Raw genomic sequence first — 18,430 nt, 5'->3', positions numbered from 1 at the left:
ATCACCCTTATTAATCTCCATAGCCGAAAACCTTACTTATTCCAAAATCACAATTTCAACATGGGTTACCAACAATAACTTGATATCTCACTCAAAATCAACTAGGATTTCAAGAACTAGTATCAACTTCCTTACCTTAATATCGACCTAAGATGACCGATTGCTTCACTCCTTCATTCCTCCTCTCAATCCGACCAAGAAGAACCAAAGAACACAACTTGTCTCCTTTCTTCCTTAGAACATTTGGCCAAGAGAAATGAAAAAAAGATGGACACTTTTTTTTTGTTTTCTTTCTTACATTCACGGCAATGGGGAGGGGGGAGAAACAATCACACACCTTCTTTCTTTTTTCCATTTCTTTATTACTAACTTTATTTTATTGTTTCCTCCCATGATGCACCAACACAACATGTCTATGACATGTTTTGCCCATCACCCTTTGTCCATCCTAATGTCATGGCCGGCCACTACTAGATGGGGGGAAAAATTGACATGCAAGTCCCCCCTTTTTCAACATGCACTAATAGGTCCTTATGTTTTGATCTATCACATTTCAAAAATGTCACACATAAGTCCTATTGACTAAATTCACATGCAATTTACTAAATCGAAGCTTAAAATTTTCACACATTTATTTTAGACAATAAATATCATATTCAAATAATTTGGTGACTCGGTTTAGCGGTCCCGAAACCGCTTTCCTACTAGGGTCGCTTTAGGGCTGTCACACACCCACTAAGAAATATTCAATTTGGGTGATAGTAGACTGATTAACTAAGTCAGCACATTTCTTAGCTATCCGCACGGATTACTCTTTACAGAAGTTGGCTAAGTTATACATTTCGAAGATAGTGAGGTTACATGGAGTGCCCATATCAATTATATTAAATCGAGATCATCATTTTACATCTCGATTCTGGAGGAAGTTACAAGAATCGTTAGGAACCCACTTGGATTTCAGCATTACTTTCTATCCAAAAACTAACAGGCAATCCAAGTGGGTGATAACTATAAAACTATAATTATCTACAACACTTTTCTAGCTCATAATTCTTGCAAATTTTGAGTAAATAATAACAAATTTTGTGAATATTATTTCACATTGGTTAAATTGGATCAATTTATAAAAATATATATTTTTATTCAATTTAATGATAAATTTACTTAATTTTAATTGTTTTTTCAACTCTGGACCAGTTTGTGCATCGGAAGAAAATTTGGCCATGAAAGTCACCCATTAAGGTCTTACACCTATATGAAGAGAAGAAATTGAGCATTTAACTAGCATTAGGGTTTCCTAAATAATTATTAAAATTATTTTTTGAGCTCTCAGTTTAATTAGTTAACATGAATTTTGATCGGGTAGTTGAACGCTCAAAGCAAAAGGGGCCCGAAATGTCTGATCTGAAAGGGGAGTTGTGCACGCCAAAAAGACCCAATTTCATTAAATTCAGCACGCCAAAACCATCCATATTTCTTCCTAATTAGTTGTTTAAAATTTTATTTTTAGTAATTATAAAACAACCCTTAAACTTTTTTACATACCCAGTCTTACCCTTACACTTTTCAAGCTTTTTATTTTAAGCAGTTTGCTTAAAATAGCAAAACAACTCAGCCCCCTTCTCCTCAATCCATGGCTAACCAATTTAGGGAGAAAATCAAGGCTGTAAACTTCTATTTCTAGTCACCCCATATGTGTATAAATAGAGGCCTAAACTCCCTTCATTCATCATTCATTCTCTCACCATTCTCTCTTCTTTCAAACATCTCCATTCTCCCTTCTCTCCCATGCCCAAGCCTTCCATCTCCTCCCATTTTTTCCGTTCTCTTTTTGATATATCATCAATTGAGCAATTCTTGAGTTGAATCTCTCATGCCTAGCCACCAGAGAAGTACTTTGCATTGAAGCAACAATGAAATTAGGATGAAATCACCATAGCTAGTTTTTGGAGGATCATCGAAATCGTCTTAGAGTTTTTTCTTCCTTTCTCTTTTACTTGTTCTAAGTTTAAGAAACTGGTTGCAAATAAATTGATTTCTTTTTATTTAATAATCACTACTCAAATTTTTCTGCTAAAATGATTGCAAGTTCTTGATTTAATAATTTCAATTTATGTTTATAATGTTTTCTACCTCAATTATTTATGCTTCCAAATAAAATCATTTATGTTGTCCATACATTAAAATATGTTTGACTGCACTAGAATTAATTTCTTAATTAGAATCGAATGGTGATTAATAGACATAATATTTTGGAGATGCATGTTTAATCTATATTCGATAGAAATAGGTTAAAGTTTGTGATAATTCGAAAGAACCTTATTACCTTGCGTAACTTTTAGATTTATGTGATTAAATTGTTTCATATAGGAATATCCCTGTTACTTTGCATAAATTCTAAGGAATGGTAGTTAAAAATATAACCCTTAGTTATATTATGACATAGACATATGCATGTTTTTCTGAGTAACTATCATAAGACTTCGACAGAAGCTTATGAATTTTAGATTCCAAGTTAATAGATAATCAAGTTACCATAGATTTTTTTCTAAAACATTTATGAAGCATAATTACGAATGAATTAAGTCAAGAATTGTAATTTTTCTAGTTTATTCATGCTATTTGTTATTAAATCTTGCGAATTGCCACTTAAACATTTTCTTGCATTTTATTTTATTTGCATTTGCATAGTAGTCATTAATTTATTTTAACAATAACATTCATCACTCTCCAAATATTTTATCTTCTTACTTACTTGTTAAATATTAATTTTACATATATTGATTATCAATACAGTCCCTGTGGAGATGGTACCCTTTTTCTCACTTATTACTTGATAACGACTATGTATACTTGCACATTCCATTGTGAACCATGTTTTTCGCGTTGTTCCTGGGGACTGTCGTCTTGATATTTTTTGTGAATATTTTTATCATTTGGTTGTATTTTTTTAAATTAATTAATTTTTATGATTTACCTTTTAGGTGTTTATGAGTATTGAGCAAATCATTGACTTACTTTGTAACACCCCTTACTTGTATCCGATAGCGGGACAGGGTTCGAGGCGTTACCAGACTTAAAAGTAAAAAATTTCTTGAAATCGAGTCATAAAATTTCATTTAAATTAAAAACATTCAATCACATGCATAATGTCCCTTATGCGAGCTACCGAGGCTCTAAACATGCATTAAAGGCAGCTTGAGACTAAACCAAGAACTTTGGAAAGTTTTAGGAAAACTTAGAAAAATTCTCATAAAATAGGGTCACACGTCCGTGTGGACACAGGGACACATCTGTGTCCTCAGGGCATGTAACTCTCTGTTTATGACGTCAGCAAAACGTATTGAACCACACGGCTCGGCCACACACCTGTGTGCTAGGCCGTGTCCTCCACACGGTTGAGACACATGGCCGTGTCTTTGCCCGTGTGGCTAGCACTTAGGCTATTTTCTGATCCATTTTATTACCATTAATACCTCACATACTTAAATACATTATAAACACATATAATGTAGCATCAAGTAAATGATTAAACATCCTCCATGAAAACTCAATTGTAACATTCATATGTCATCATATATGTGTTTTGGTTACTCATTTTATACCAAGTCTAATCACACAAATTTACAATCAATTGAACATGTCATTTTCATAATCACTTACACATTTATACCCTGCATGACATTATTTCACATTCACAAATGACATGCCTGCCTAAGTCATTCCACACCAATTTCGTTTTCCAGCATTATTGACTTATTGCCATATCACACTTTTATTCTCTGATTTTGACCACTTCGTTCGGTCATCAGACATTCATCAAGCATACATACCGTAACACTAACAATTCATATCAAACAAATATAATCACATGACAACATCGCAAGGCATCAATACATAGCTTGGATAAATAGGCTTACAAGCCGTCACCTTTGTAAGCCACGTCTCATGGCTAAACACAATGAATCACTTTAAGCCAACATCTTGACCAAATCAGAAGAATTCACATCATAATAACTAAGTCCCTATACATGCCACCCACTCAAATACACCTAAGGTTTATCAATACCCCAACGGTAATAGCTTGATAGTGTGTTCTACCTCCGACGTTCTCCAACCTCGCCGACCTGACAACACTAAAGAAATAAAAAGGGAGGGAGTAAGGTTACGCTTAGTAAGTCCATGTGAAAATAATAAGCAATATGCCAACATGCTTCTCATGGAAATACGACTACAATGACACTTTTGCTTATTTTCTGGTCGTGCTGTTTTCTCGAATCATAGTTACTAATTTATTTATATCTAGAGCTTCAGAACTTCAATTTAGGATCTTCTAATTTTCCTTAAAGACTCACATATCTTCTTACCATAAAATTTTCAGAATTTGTCTATCCAATAAGTACAGTTTGTTCTTTAAAGTTACCCCTTTTTCACTGTCTGACAGTTCTGACCCCTCTTCACTAAAAATTAATTATCTCATAATACGGGATTCAGATGACGTCTTTGTCTATTTCTATTGAAAATAGACTCATTTAAGCATATAAATTATAGCCCATAACTATTTTTTTACAATTTTCAATGATTTTCTCAAATCATAACCCGGGATTTCGAAACCATTCTGATTCCGTCTCATAATAATTTAAATATCTCATAATATGATATTCATTTTCTTACACTGTTTCTTTTATGTGAAACTAGACTCAATAAGATTTAATTTCATATTTTATTCAGCCTCAAATTTAATTTCCACAATTTTTGGTGAATTTTCAAAGTTGGACTACAGCTATTGTCCAAGACAATTTTAGTACAAAAATGACGATGACTAAATTCATCACACCTTCATTTATTTTAAATTATAAATTTATGCATTTATAAAAATATATCTTAGGCCACCAAATTAACACAACATCATTTCACAATACTCATGGACTTACCATTCGTGGATTTCATATTCAATTTAGTTTTTGTACATATCTGTACTCATTCGTAACATAACTCAAGTTCGTTCTCACCAACGACATACCTCATTGGGACCATCATCAAATCCTTCCTTGAATTACACGTTGAACACTAGGAATACTAATGGATACACGAAAACTTGCACATAGTGCCATATATGCAGCTAGAACCAACTCATAGCACGTAACGTATGTAGCTAAAGCTACCACATATTATGTAAGGCTCGCATTTGAGTTACTCAAGGGTCTGTACACAAAGTCAGAACCTGGACACCAAAGCATTAACATGATATGCTCGCTCAGTGAGTTACTCACAGGCCTGATCACATAGTTAGCACCCGGACCCATATTACATATATCACTTATCTCATGAACTCAGACACAACCCATGAGTTCAGACCACATTATTTCTCATGACATATCCCGTGTATCCTATACTATTCCTGAGGTTCAAACGGGTTCCTTTTCTAACTCAATGTCGATGCACTTGCTCATAACTTCATTTATTCTTCCATCATACATTTCATACTTTCATGATAGCAATAAAACATTTAAATGTACATATTATCAAAGCCTTAAAATATGCTACAACATCACATTATTTGCTTATGTACTTACTTGTCGAATCTTCGTTAAAAATATCCATATAATCAATCATACAATTTATATGATAATAACAATAAAACATTTAATATTCAATTATAACATTGCATTATTATTATCACATGAACTTACCTCGAAGGAAAATTTCAGCCAATTATTCCATTTTAGTCCATAACCTCGTGCTTTTCGATTTAAGCTCGAATCACGATTTTCTTAATCTATAATGATAAAACCCACTATTTTAATCATCATATTAACCAATACATTTCATAATTTATACTTTGGCAAAATGACCATTTTTCCCCTAGACTTTCACAAATTTACGATTTTATTCTAGGCTCATAAATCGATTTTTATCAAATTTCCTCACTACCCAAGCCTAGCCGAATTCTTTTTCTACTAGGAGTAGCCCACAATTCTCATTATTACTCATACTTATCACTCATTTTGCCATCATTACAAAATGGTCCATTTTAGGTGTTTTCATGAAAATCCCTTCACAAAAGTTGTTTATTACACAACCATGACTCATTTTCTTCCATAAAAAATCATCAAACAACATAAAGATTCACATGGAAAAACCCTAGACTTTCAAAAATTTTGCAAAATAATCCCCCCATTAGCTAGCTCATGCTACAAGAGTCCTAAAAACACAAAAATCAACAAAAATGATCATTAAAATCACTTACGTGCAAGGGATGGAAGTTGCTAAAATTTTGAGCTTTCAAAACCCTTATTTTGCTGGTATTTTCAATGGGGGAAGGAAGAAAGATGAAAAGATAACATCTTTTTCTTTTTTTTTTATTTTAATGCTAAATAAGCTACCTAATACCCACAAACTTTGACTTTTCAAAATCTTTCTCTCTGTGGCTAGCCAAGCACCCTATTTAGGGTCTATTTACACTTTAAACACCCCAAATTTTGGTTCTCTAGCTATTTAACATATTTAGCTAGCAAAATAAAACTTTTTTCCTTTATACAATTTAGTCCTTTTTCGTAATTAAGCATGAAATCGCTAAAATTATTTCTCCAAAATTTTCATGCACTCATATAATCATTCCACAACACATAAAATAACATTAAAAATAATTTCTATAGCCCCGGAATAATGGTTTTGAAACCCTATTTTGACTAGGCCCAAAATTAGGTTGTTTCATACTTTCAGTTGAACCTGTAATTGAATGAACCTTCTGAAAAATAAGAAGTCAAACAGCTCAAAGATAAACTACATAAATGAATAAAAACCAAGGTCAAGGAAATGAGCCTGCTAACGCTCAAAACCCAATCCTTGTTGCTGATGACAAGGATCGAGCGATAAGAAAATACGTTGTGCCTCTTTTCAATGAACTCAATCCAGACATTGTTAAACCTAAAATTGAGGCACCTCAGTTCTAGTTGATGCCTGTTATGTTTCAGATGCTTCAGACCTTGGGATTTAGTGGAATGCCTATAGAAGATCCAAACCTTCACCTCTGACTGTTCATGGAGGTGAGTGATTCCTTCAAAATAACTGGGGTAATCGAAGACGCATTGAGGTCAAAGTTGTTTCCATACTTGTTGTGAGATAGAGCACGAGCATGACATATTTCATTACCACTTGGTTCAATTTCTACATGGGAAGAATTAATGGAATGCATTCTGGTTAAGTATTTCCCACCTAGAAAAAAAATACTAAATTACAGCTTGAGATTACTAGTTTTCAGCAAATGAATGATGAATCTCTATACAAGGCATGAGAAAGATTTAAAGAGTTACTATACAAATGCCCTCACCATTGGATTTCGCATTGTATCCAGCTAGAGACATTTTATAATGGTCTCAACGCACACACTAGGATGGTGGTAAATGCTTCTATGAGTGGTGCTCTCCTTTCTAGGTATTATAATGAGACTTATGACATTATCGAGAGAATAACCAGTAACAACTATCAATGGCCAACCAATCGAACAACTTCAGAAAGATGAGTAGTAGAAGTACAAGAAGTGGATGCGCTCACTTCATTTGCAGCTTCAGTCTCTTCAATTTCTCCAATACTTAAGAATTTTACTACTAATAGTTTGAATAATGTTGCAACTCAGCCACCAAGTGGATTCGACAATGTTTCCTACATATTCTGTGGGGAAGGACATTTATTTAAGAATTACCCATCAAATCTTGAATCTGTGTATTATGTAGGAAACCAAAATAGAAATGGAAAAGGATTATATTCCAACTTCTATAACCCTTCGTGGTGAAACCATCCAAACTTCTCTTGTAATAACCAAGGATCTGAACCTAGTAACATCTATATGTAGCCTGGGTCAAACAAACCTCCAGGTTTCAATCAACAAATTTAGAAACCACTACAAGCTTAACCTTCTAACGACTTAGATAACTTGTTGAAGGCATACATTGTAACACCCCGAACCCGAGACCGTCACTGGAGTCGAATACGAGGTGTTGGCAGACTTTTAAAAATTTTTCCAGACACTGCCCAGTCTGAGTACTAGTCGCTTCAAAAATCATATCTTGAGTTTCACAACTCGAAAATAAGTTTTGTGATTTTTCCCTGAAACTAGACTCACGTCCCCACCTATATATTTTTTTCTAGAATTTTTGGTCGGGCCAATTAGTACAGTTTATTAGTCAAAGTCTCTCATGTTACAGGCGTCGACTACACTGACCTTTTCCCATTACGACTGGGATATCTCTCTGCACAGAGCTTCAATACTAATGCCGTTTGTTTCTATGGAAACTAGACTCAGAGAGGAATCTATACATATATGGTATGACCCCTAATTATCTCTGGTCAATTTATAGTGAATTTCCAAAGGCGGAACAGTGAATCCAGAAACTGTTCTGGCCCTGTTCCACAAGAACCCGAATATCTCTTTCTATACTGTTCCTATAATTGTTTCGTTACTTCCATATGAAAGTAGATTCATCAAGGTTCGATTACATAATTTATTCACTATTTAAAACCACTCCTACGAATTTATGTGATTTTTCAATTCTACACCACTGTTGCTGACAAAATCTGTTTTCAAGATAAACTTTACCTATTTTGTGGTTACCATGGACCAACTAGGGTTTTGCCATACATAGGTCCACATGTGATCATATTTAGCCATTCCAATGGCTGATCATTAGCCCAACACTTCCATTTCAATCCATAGTCACATCGTGAAACCATATATACATACATAAACACAAATGGTCTAATGCCATACTCCACTTCCACGAGCCATTTTCGCATGGCTTTACACACATACATCACAAAGAACTTAAACAACAGGGGGTAGTCCTATACATGCCATATCCAGAGTTCAACTAAAAGAGTACCAAAAGAGCTTGATAGTGTAGATGACTTCGACTTCGCTGATCCCGAATCCGATAGCTAACGAACAAAATCTATAAAACAGAGAGCCAAAGCAACCGGGTAAGCATTTTAAGCTTAGTAAGTCTCAAGTAATGAAATCGACTTTGACTACAGTATTACATTCACATAGCTAACTAAATCACTTTATTAACACACATTCTCATAATCATACTTACTTCACACTTCATCAACATAGATACACAAGGTATCAACCTTTCTAAAAGCCGAAAATTCGTTAGCCGATCGCACAAATACTATTTAAAACGAACCGACTTTTCCAATGCACATGCAAACATACCTTATCATTCGGGTTGGTCAAGCATAATTATTAAATTAGTTACAGCACAAAACGCTCACATTCAAACCCAAGTTTCTTCGGTATTTAACCGAATACAGCCACAAACACATTTGCCTTCGGGTCTTAACCCGGACATATCAACTCGCATAATTGCCTTCGGGTCTTAGCCCGGATGTATCATCTCGCATAATTGCCTTCGGGTCACAGCTCGGATATATCAACTCGCATAGTTGCCTTCGGGTCTTAGCCCGGATACATCAACTCGCATAATTGCCTTCGGGTCTTAGCCCGGATATATCAACTCGCATAATTGCCTTCGGGTCTTAGCCCGGATATATCCAATGCTCATGCACACATATATAAATAATCATAACACATCCATATCATTTCTTCGTTACTAAGGCTCAAACACAAAACATTTATTAAACCTTTCAATTTTCGGCTCAGTAGCCACACACACAGAGCATGATTTCAATTGGCTTTATAAGATAGTCTCTAAGCACATTCGACTATCCGTCATAGTATGACTATTCATTTCAATATAATTCAAGTAGGGTCATTACTCGAAGACTTACCTCAAATGTCGTCGAACGACTTCAACGGCTATTCAATTACTTTTTCCTTCCCTTTATCGGATCTAGATCCCCTTTGCTCTTGAGCTTAAGTTCAACAAAATTTAAAATAGTCATTAATCGACTATTCAAGTATTACTTTCAGAATAATATATATATATTGATCCGACTTTCACACACATAGATTATAGTAAGCTTTATAATAATCAATAAATAATTCATCGGCAAACTTTCATTAATGTTTACAACAAAATCACATATTCACTACAAGCTGTTTTCCTGAGCAGTAGTTACTAAATTACTTATAACTGGAGCTACTAAACTCCAAATCACTTGCCGTTAATTTTCCCTCAATATAGACTCGTATAACTTCCATCCATAAAATTTTCAGAATTTTAGGCTTGGCCAATCAATACCAGATTTTTCTTAAAGTTTCCCCTATTTCACTGTTTGACTATTCTGACCACTCTTCACTACGAATCCAATTTCTCACTTTACAGAATTCCAAATGTATTGTATTTAATCTCATTTGAAACTAGACTCATTAAGGAGTCTAAGCATATAAATTTTATCTTATAATCATTTTTGTACAATTTATAATGATTTTCTAAAAACAGAACAGGGAATCCAGCAGTCATTTTGACTCAGCCCCACAATACTTCAAATATCTCAAGATCGGTAACTCTTTTGTTTTTATAGTTTCTTTTGTAAGAAAATAGACTCTTCAAGCTTTAATGACATAATTCACTCAGCTTCTAACTCAACTCCCACAATTTATAGTGATTTTTCCAAAATCACTTTACTGCTGCTGTCCTAAAGAGATTATTGGCAATTCACTCTTTCACACATTCTTTGTATACATATTATTTAATTATTTATCACCCTAGATATTATTAGCTAAATAGATCAATTGTACATATATACCGCCAAGACCGTACGTAATAATCTTACTTATACATAACACTACTCAAATTCTTCGAAAGCATACTAACAAAATATCATGTACTATGCCGAACCTTTAGGAAATCAAGCACCTAATTTATCCATTTCAAAACACCCAAATTGGCATTTGCTCAAGGCATTAAGCAAGGTCTAGGTTCGGCTATTACACACATGAGTATTAGAAATTATAGTTTTTAACAAGATCAACTCCTTTCATCAACAATTTCTTCATCAAAACTTAAAGATAAAAATCAAATTCCTTCCTTATCTACCATAACCGAATGTTCAATTCAACCATCCAAATTCAAAGTTTTGGCATGGGCTAAGTAAGTAGCATGATGAGTAACCTAAAACAAACTAGAATTTCAAAAAAATCTAACTTGATTCACTAACCTTCCTTAGGTTTCAAATGGCCGAATGTTTGCTCCCCTTTCTCTCCCTCTTGGTTCGGCCAAGAAGAACAAAGTTAAGACTTTGTTTTCTTCCCATTCTTTCTATTATTCCTTATGTCTCCAATAACCCAATTTCCTATTATAATATCTAATTCAACAAATAAATTGCCCATCATCAATCCATCTTGGCCGGCCACTATAAGGGAATTGGGCAAATTTGACATGCAAGTCCACCTTTGTGTTGACATGCACTAATAAGCCCTTTAAAATTAGCCTATCATATTTCACCATGTCTCATGTTGATCCCTATTTAATAATTCCTCATACAATTGGCAAAATTAGGGAATGAAATTTCCACATATGCATGTACACACATAACAAGCATAGAATATAACAATTAATTATTTTCTTAACTCGGTTTTGTGGTCCCGAAACCACTTCCCGACTAGGGTCAATTTAGGGCTGTCACATACATGGCTATGAATGATGCTTTAATCGAAAGCCAAGCAACAACATTGAAAAATTTGGGGAACGATATGGGTTTGTTAGCTACGGAGCTTCGTAATAAACCACAAGGAGCCTTACTGAGTGACATGGAAAATCCAAGAAATACAGGCAAGGAACACTATAAAGCAGCCACTTTAAGAAGTGGAAAGGCTTAGGAACCCAAGGTGGTTGTGTTTGAGGATGAAGATGAACCTGTGGAGAGAATGGAAGATCAATCGACAGCTAAAATTCTTGTACCACAGAAATCAATTCCCAAAAACTCCAAAGAGGTTAAATCTAAACTAGTCACTTCTAATAAGCTAACACCTATATCAGATAGAAATACAATACCTCAGAAGAGTTGTTCGATCCAAGCTAAGGCTCCATCACCCCTATATCCACAAAGACCCAGGTAGCAAAAATAAGAGGTGTAGTTCAAGAAATTCTTAGATGTTCTTAAACAACTTCATATCAATATCCTATTGGTAGAAGCTTTAGAATAAATACCTAAATACGTAAAGTTCATGAAAGACATTCTATCCAAGAAAATGAGGCTTGGGGAATTCTAGATTGTAGCATTAACAAAGGAGTGCAGCATATTCCTACAAGATAAGCTACCCCCGAAAATTAAGGACCTCAGGAGCTTTACTATACCCTGTAAAATTAGAGAATCTTATTGTGGTAAAGCTCTATGTAATATAGGAGTAAGCTCAACTTGATGCCAATGTCTATTTTTAAGAAGTTGGGTATAGGTAATGTTAGACCAGCAACTGTGACATTCCAATTATCGAATTGATCTTTAGTACACCTGGAAGAAAATATCGAGGATGTTATGGTATGTGTAGATAAGTTTATTTTTCCTTTTGATTTTATCGTTTTAAATTTTGAAACAGATAAGGAAATGTTGATCATCCTAGGGAAACCTTTCCTAGCAATAGGGAGACCATTAATTGATATGAAGAAAGATCAATGTACTATGCTAGTTCAAGATAACCAGATAACCTTTAATGTTCCTAAAGCCATGAAATTCCCTGATTCCGTGGAAGAGTGCTCAGCAATAGCGAAGTTGGAATCCTTAGTCTCTACAGAATGTGAGTGTAATTCTGTAGAAATCCATTTGAAGATGCCTTAGGGTTTGAGCCACTTGAAGATGAAAAATGTAAGGAGAATATGGCTTTAATGGAAGCCAATTTGAAGGGATATGTTTGACCAGCTTGGTTTGAATTGTTGGAATTAGAAGATCAAAAGTACATACAACTGAAGTTGTCAATCGAGGAACTACTCGAACTAGAATTAAAGGTATTTTCTTCTCATTTGAAATACGTTTATTTAGGTAATTCCTCTATTTTTCCTGTGATTATTCAAGTAGAACTAATAGAACGCAAAGAGCACTAGCTGATCGAAGTTTTAAAAAAATTCAAAAAGACGATCCGTTGGACTTAAAAAAATTCAAAAAGACGATCGGTTGGACTACAGTTGACATCCAAGGAATAAACCCATCCTTTTACATGTATAAGATTATAGTGAGAAAGCTACAATTGATGGGAAAATGAGGCTTAATCCCATTATGAAAGAAGTAGTTCTAAAGGAAGTTATCAAATGGTTAGATGCGAGAATTATTTACCCCATCTCAAATAGCTCGTAGGTAAGTCCGGTACAATATGTGCCAAAGAAAGATAGAATCACAATTGTGGAGAATGAGCAATAACAAATTAATCCTGACAAGGACGATCATGGGTTGGAGAATTTGTATAAACTACAAAATGCTGAATAAGGCAACTTGAAAGGATCATTTTCCACTACCTTTCATGGACCAAATGTTGGACTGACTTGTGGTTAGAGAATATTACTATTTCCTAGACAGGTACTCGGGATATAACCAGATATTTGTAGCTTCAGAAGACCAAGAGAAGACAAATTTTACTTGCCCATATGGTATGTTCACTTTTAAAAGAATGCCTTTTGACTTATGTAATGCACTTGCAACACTTCAACAATGTATGATGTCAATATTTATTGATATGGTTGAAAATTTTGTGGATGTATTTATGGCTGATATCTCAGTCTACGGTAATTCTTATGATATCTGTTTAAGTAATTTGGCTACGGTACTAAAGAGATGTGATGAGACAAACCTAGTCCTTAACTGGGAGAAGTGTCACATTATGTTTAAGGAATGAATTGTCTTAGGACATAAAATATCTTGAAGAGGAATTGAAGTTGACAAAGTAAAGGTGGATGTAATTAAAAAGCTGCCACCCCCAGTCACTGTTAAAGGAGTTAGGAATTTCTTGGGACATGCCGGTTTCTATCGTATGTTTATCAAGGATTTCTCAAAGATTTCCAAGCCCTTGTGTACTTTATTAGAAAGGACACAACTTTTGATTTTAACAATGCATGCTTAGAAGCTTTGGAAGAGTTTAAAACTGACTAATCTTGGCACCAATAATCGTTACATCAGATTGGAATTCTTCTTTCGAATTAATGTGTGATGCTAGTGATTTTACTGTGGGAGCTGTGGTGGGGTAGAGAAGAAGCAAAGTATTTCATCCAATCTACTATGTGAGAAGAACCTTGATAGGAGGCCATCTAAATTGTACGATAACTGAAAATGTTTGCTTTTGATAAGTTTCGGTCGTATCTTATAGGTACACAAGTAACGATCTTCATAAATCGTTTGGCCATTAATACTTAGTCACGAAAAAAGATGTCAAACCAAGGTTAATTCAGTGGGTACTTTTTGTAACATCCCGCTCGGTGAATTCTTAGTATCTGAATACTATTTGGAAGAATAAGATGGGTAGAATAAGTTTAGAAGTGAATAGAGTTAAGCTAACATAAAGATAAGAACCATTTTAAGTGCGTTTTCAACACCTTAATGTTGGCAGACACTAGAGTAGCACATAACAATTAAGAGTTATATTGATTCACCCCAAAAGCCTTTGATTGGCATGAATGGGGTGGGCAGAATATGTTAGAAGTAATGAAGAAATAAATCTTATGCTGAGAAGTTTATGTTAGCAATGAAGCTATTTAGTAATGATGGCATTGAGTTGGTTGAGTTATAAAGAAACAACAGTTAAAGCCCAACTGAACATGAACCAAAATAGTTAAGAACTAAAGGAAAGTACTTGATTAGTATTCTTGGAATTGGGAAGATTTGGATAAGACCAAAAATTGACTAATGTGATGTTTGTTGAGTCCCAGTAAAGTTAAGGGACAAGTAAAAATGTTTAAGGTAAGAAAAATATCTTCTCTCTCTACAAGAGAATAGGGCTAAAGGAAGATAGTTAACTCCTCTAAGCGAAGAAAAAAGGTCAGAGGTTAGGCCAAGTTGAGGTAAAGTAACACCTAACGTATGGTGAGCTCTAAAGTCTATAAGTAAATAAAGCGTTATCCGCCTCACTGAAGCTCCTGACGTGTATGTGGGTGTACAATCGATATTGAATATTAATATGAAAATCCCTCCTTAAGGCGTGATGCACCAAGGCGTGATGCCATCAAATACGCTTTGATGAAATGACTAAGATAAGCAACGAGCTGAGACCTAAGGGTGAGTCTCATATGTTTTTTTGTATGCCAGTTTTTACAGTTGTCATGCATTTAACTAGTGATCACATCGATTATTACATGTGTTGAACATCCACTAGAATAAAGGAAAATATCTAGTTGACCGGGTGAGTGAAGAAGATTGTTCCCTTCCTTCCCCATAAGGTATTATCTAACTATATAAGGATGATATGAGGGGAAAAATCCTTTCATCCTTTAGGATGAGCTTGGAATGATAAGGTAAGCTCTAAGATGCCCTTGTTAAGGTATTTCGTAGCTTTACTGCCATGAAAGCAGATCTATTTAGTTTAGTAACGAAAATGGTAAAGCTTTGTTGTACGATTTTGGTGTTCAAGTGAGAAAGGAAATGAACTAGATGGAAAGATCTTGATGAGTTTTGTGTGGTTTAACATTTAGGGTCTACTGATCTAATCGAAGGAAAATTAGATTTGATGTTTGAATTTGCAAAAGGTGAGGATTATGTGAGGAAAATGTGAGGAAAAAATGAGGGTTCTGTGAGTACCCTATGAACTCCTTTCTGTCCATTGCATGTATGTTTATATGTTTATTTCTTCTATGTTAAAAGACTAATATGTGAAACAAAACCTGAGCTATGCATGTGTGATATGTTGATTCTATGAAAATGTGTATCTCATAAGCTTGCATGTGTGACTTGATGTGTAACACCCCTCACTCGTATTCAATACTGGAATAGGGTTACGAAGCATTACTAGACTTACAACACATTTATACATACTTTTCACATACATTTAATCAATTTATACAATCATCGTTCAATCTCAGTCAATTTGTCCTTAATATGAGCCTACTAGGCCCTAAACATGCTTTGAAAGTGGTTCGAGACTAAACTGATAACTTGTGAAACTTTTATGAAACTTAGAAAATTTTCTTGAAAACAAGGGACACACGCCCGTGTGGCTAGGTCGTGTGGACATTCAAAATTGGAGTACATGGTCGTGTCCCAGCCCATGTCCAACCCCATGTAACTCTCTGACTTGGGTCACAGGGCCTATGCGGCTAGCTTGTGTGCCCTAAAAATGGCCACTCATGCTCGTGTACCAAGCCGTGTGCTAGGCCGTGCCAAACCTGTAGGATATACTGACTTATGCCACTTGGCCAAGTCACACGCCCGTGTGTGAGGCCGTGTGGAGCATATTGACTTGATTTCAAATTCAACACCAGAGGACATACGGCTGTGAACTTGACCGTGTGTCACATACGGCTGAGACGCACACCCGTGTGGACAAAAATAGGCTATTTACTAAGCCAATTTTCCACCCAAATTTCATGCACCTACACCACAATTCAAAAGCACCAACTCAAGGGTTAATAGGCATTAAATCAATCTCATACCAAACATATTCCATACCTTTTTATTATCCATCAATACAAATCACAAAATACCAAAATATACCATCCAATTTCATGCCAACCTTTGTCTTCACAAAACATCAAAAGACTATTTACAAATATGCATTGATATACTCAATTCCACAAATCATCACCTAATGTCATTCAAAATTACCAAATATCCTTGAGCATCATGAATCCACCTCAATGACACAACATAGGTCAATTACCCATACAAAACATAAGCCATTTGCACACTTATATACATCATCAAATTCCCCATTCTAAGCCAATTCACATGACAATATAAATTCAAACCAAAACATAAACATTTACAATGCCAATTCATATGGCCAAATTCATTAACAAAACATAACCAAAATGACACAAAATCCTTATACAAGCCATATACTTAAAATACCAAGTTCATAGGTATCGAAAGATAGGTGGATGGTGTGAAGCGATTTCCGACGATTCGCGAATTCGAGCTAGCTTTGTAATTACTATAAAACATAGAAAATTAAACAATGTAAGCTATAAAGCTTAGTAAGCTCGTATGGCATAAATTCGATATAATCATAACACATAATTCAACCATTGATCATAAATGTAAGAATTCACATCAATTAACAAACCTTTCAATAACTCTTTCACTAAACTATATACTTACTTCACCATTTCTTCGATTCAAAGCTAATATGGTTTATGCACATACTTGTACCATCTCGTATTGATCTCATACACATTCTCATCTTTCATTTACCCGTTGAACCATTCAGAATAGAAGTCAGATACTCAAGGGTCTCACACGATAAATACCTAACCATGGCCCGAAGCCAAATCAAGGTAACTTATCTAAAATATTGATATCATGGCTCGAATCCAAATCAGCCGATATGCATGGCCCAAAGCCAAATCGGTTTATCTTCCACACGAAGTGCTATATCATGGCCCGAAGCCAACTCAAAGTATCCCTAATGACATGTCACTAGCATCCTAAACTATTCCTAAGGTCCAATCGGGCTTTCAACTATCCAATCATCGTCGAATCATTCCCAAAGTTGTCGAAAGTTACATATTCACAATTTATTCTATATCTAAGCATACAAAATACATTAGAAATGAAATTATAACATACGAATTTACCTCGGATGCTAAAACGGTGAATCGAGTCAACTATTCTGTAACTTTATTCTTTCTCAGATATAAGTCCATATTTCTCCTTTCTTGATCTAAATATATTCCAAATTGACCTATTCAATCATCTATTCATTCAATTAATCCAAAACACACTTTAAACCACATTTACACTTTTGCCCTTAATATTTCACATTTTTCACAATTTAGTCCTCATTTCCTAAGATCACATTTCACCCACTAACTTTACACATTTCACAATTTAATCCCTATTTTGCATTTTCACTAAAAATCACTTAACAAAACTTATTTAACTAACAACAACTATTAAAAATCTATCATTAAAATTCAAAATACTCATGTATTCATCAATGGCATCATTCAAAATCTTTAATAGTTTTGAAAATTAGTCCCTGGGCTAGCTAGTACTAGTTGTAATGATCTCAAAAACATAAAAATCACTAAAAATCAAATCAAAATTACTCACCAACTTAGCTTTTAAAGTGACGGAACCCTAGAATGCTTTTATGGCTTCTTCTTCTTCTAATTTTCAGTGAATGAAAACATAGAAAAAGATGACCACTTTGTGGTTTTGTTATTTTACTTATTTAATTAATGTGACACCCTTCACCTGTACCCGACACCGAGATAGGGTTCGAGGCATCACCGGGACATTACATTTTGAAATGTACCAATTTGGATCACCGATTTTACTTCAAATTTAAAACTTTTCACCTACAAACAACTCATCCTTTATATAGGTA

The 18,430-nt window shown here is 34.7% G+C and overlaps 1 non-coding gene across 1 annotated transcript; it reads right to left on the bottom strand.

The window, feature by feature from the left end:
* Nucleotides 1-7,235: 7,235 nt before the first annotated feature.
* LOC121208972 (small nucleolar RNA R71) lies at nt 7,236-7,342 on the bottom strand. Its single transcript, XR_005904092.1, has one exon. It is a non-coding gene; the product is annotated as a small nucleolar RNA R71 (small nucleolar RNA).
* Between the last annotated feature and the right edge of the window lie 11,088 nt (nt 7,343-18,430).

The sequence above is a fragment of the Gossypium hirsutum genome, chromosome A10, assembly GCF_007990345.1.
Source record: "Gossypium hirsutum isolate 1008001.06 chromosome A10, Gossypium_hirsutum_v2.1, whole genome shotgun sequence".
In the NCBI taxonomy this organism is placed as follows: Eukaryota; Viridiplantae; Streptophyta; class Magnoliopsida; order Malvales; family Malvaceae; genus Gossypium; species Gossypium hirsutum.
Note: the sequence above shows the minus strand (reverse complement) of the source record. Positions and strands in the feature narration are given on the sequence as shown.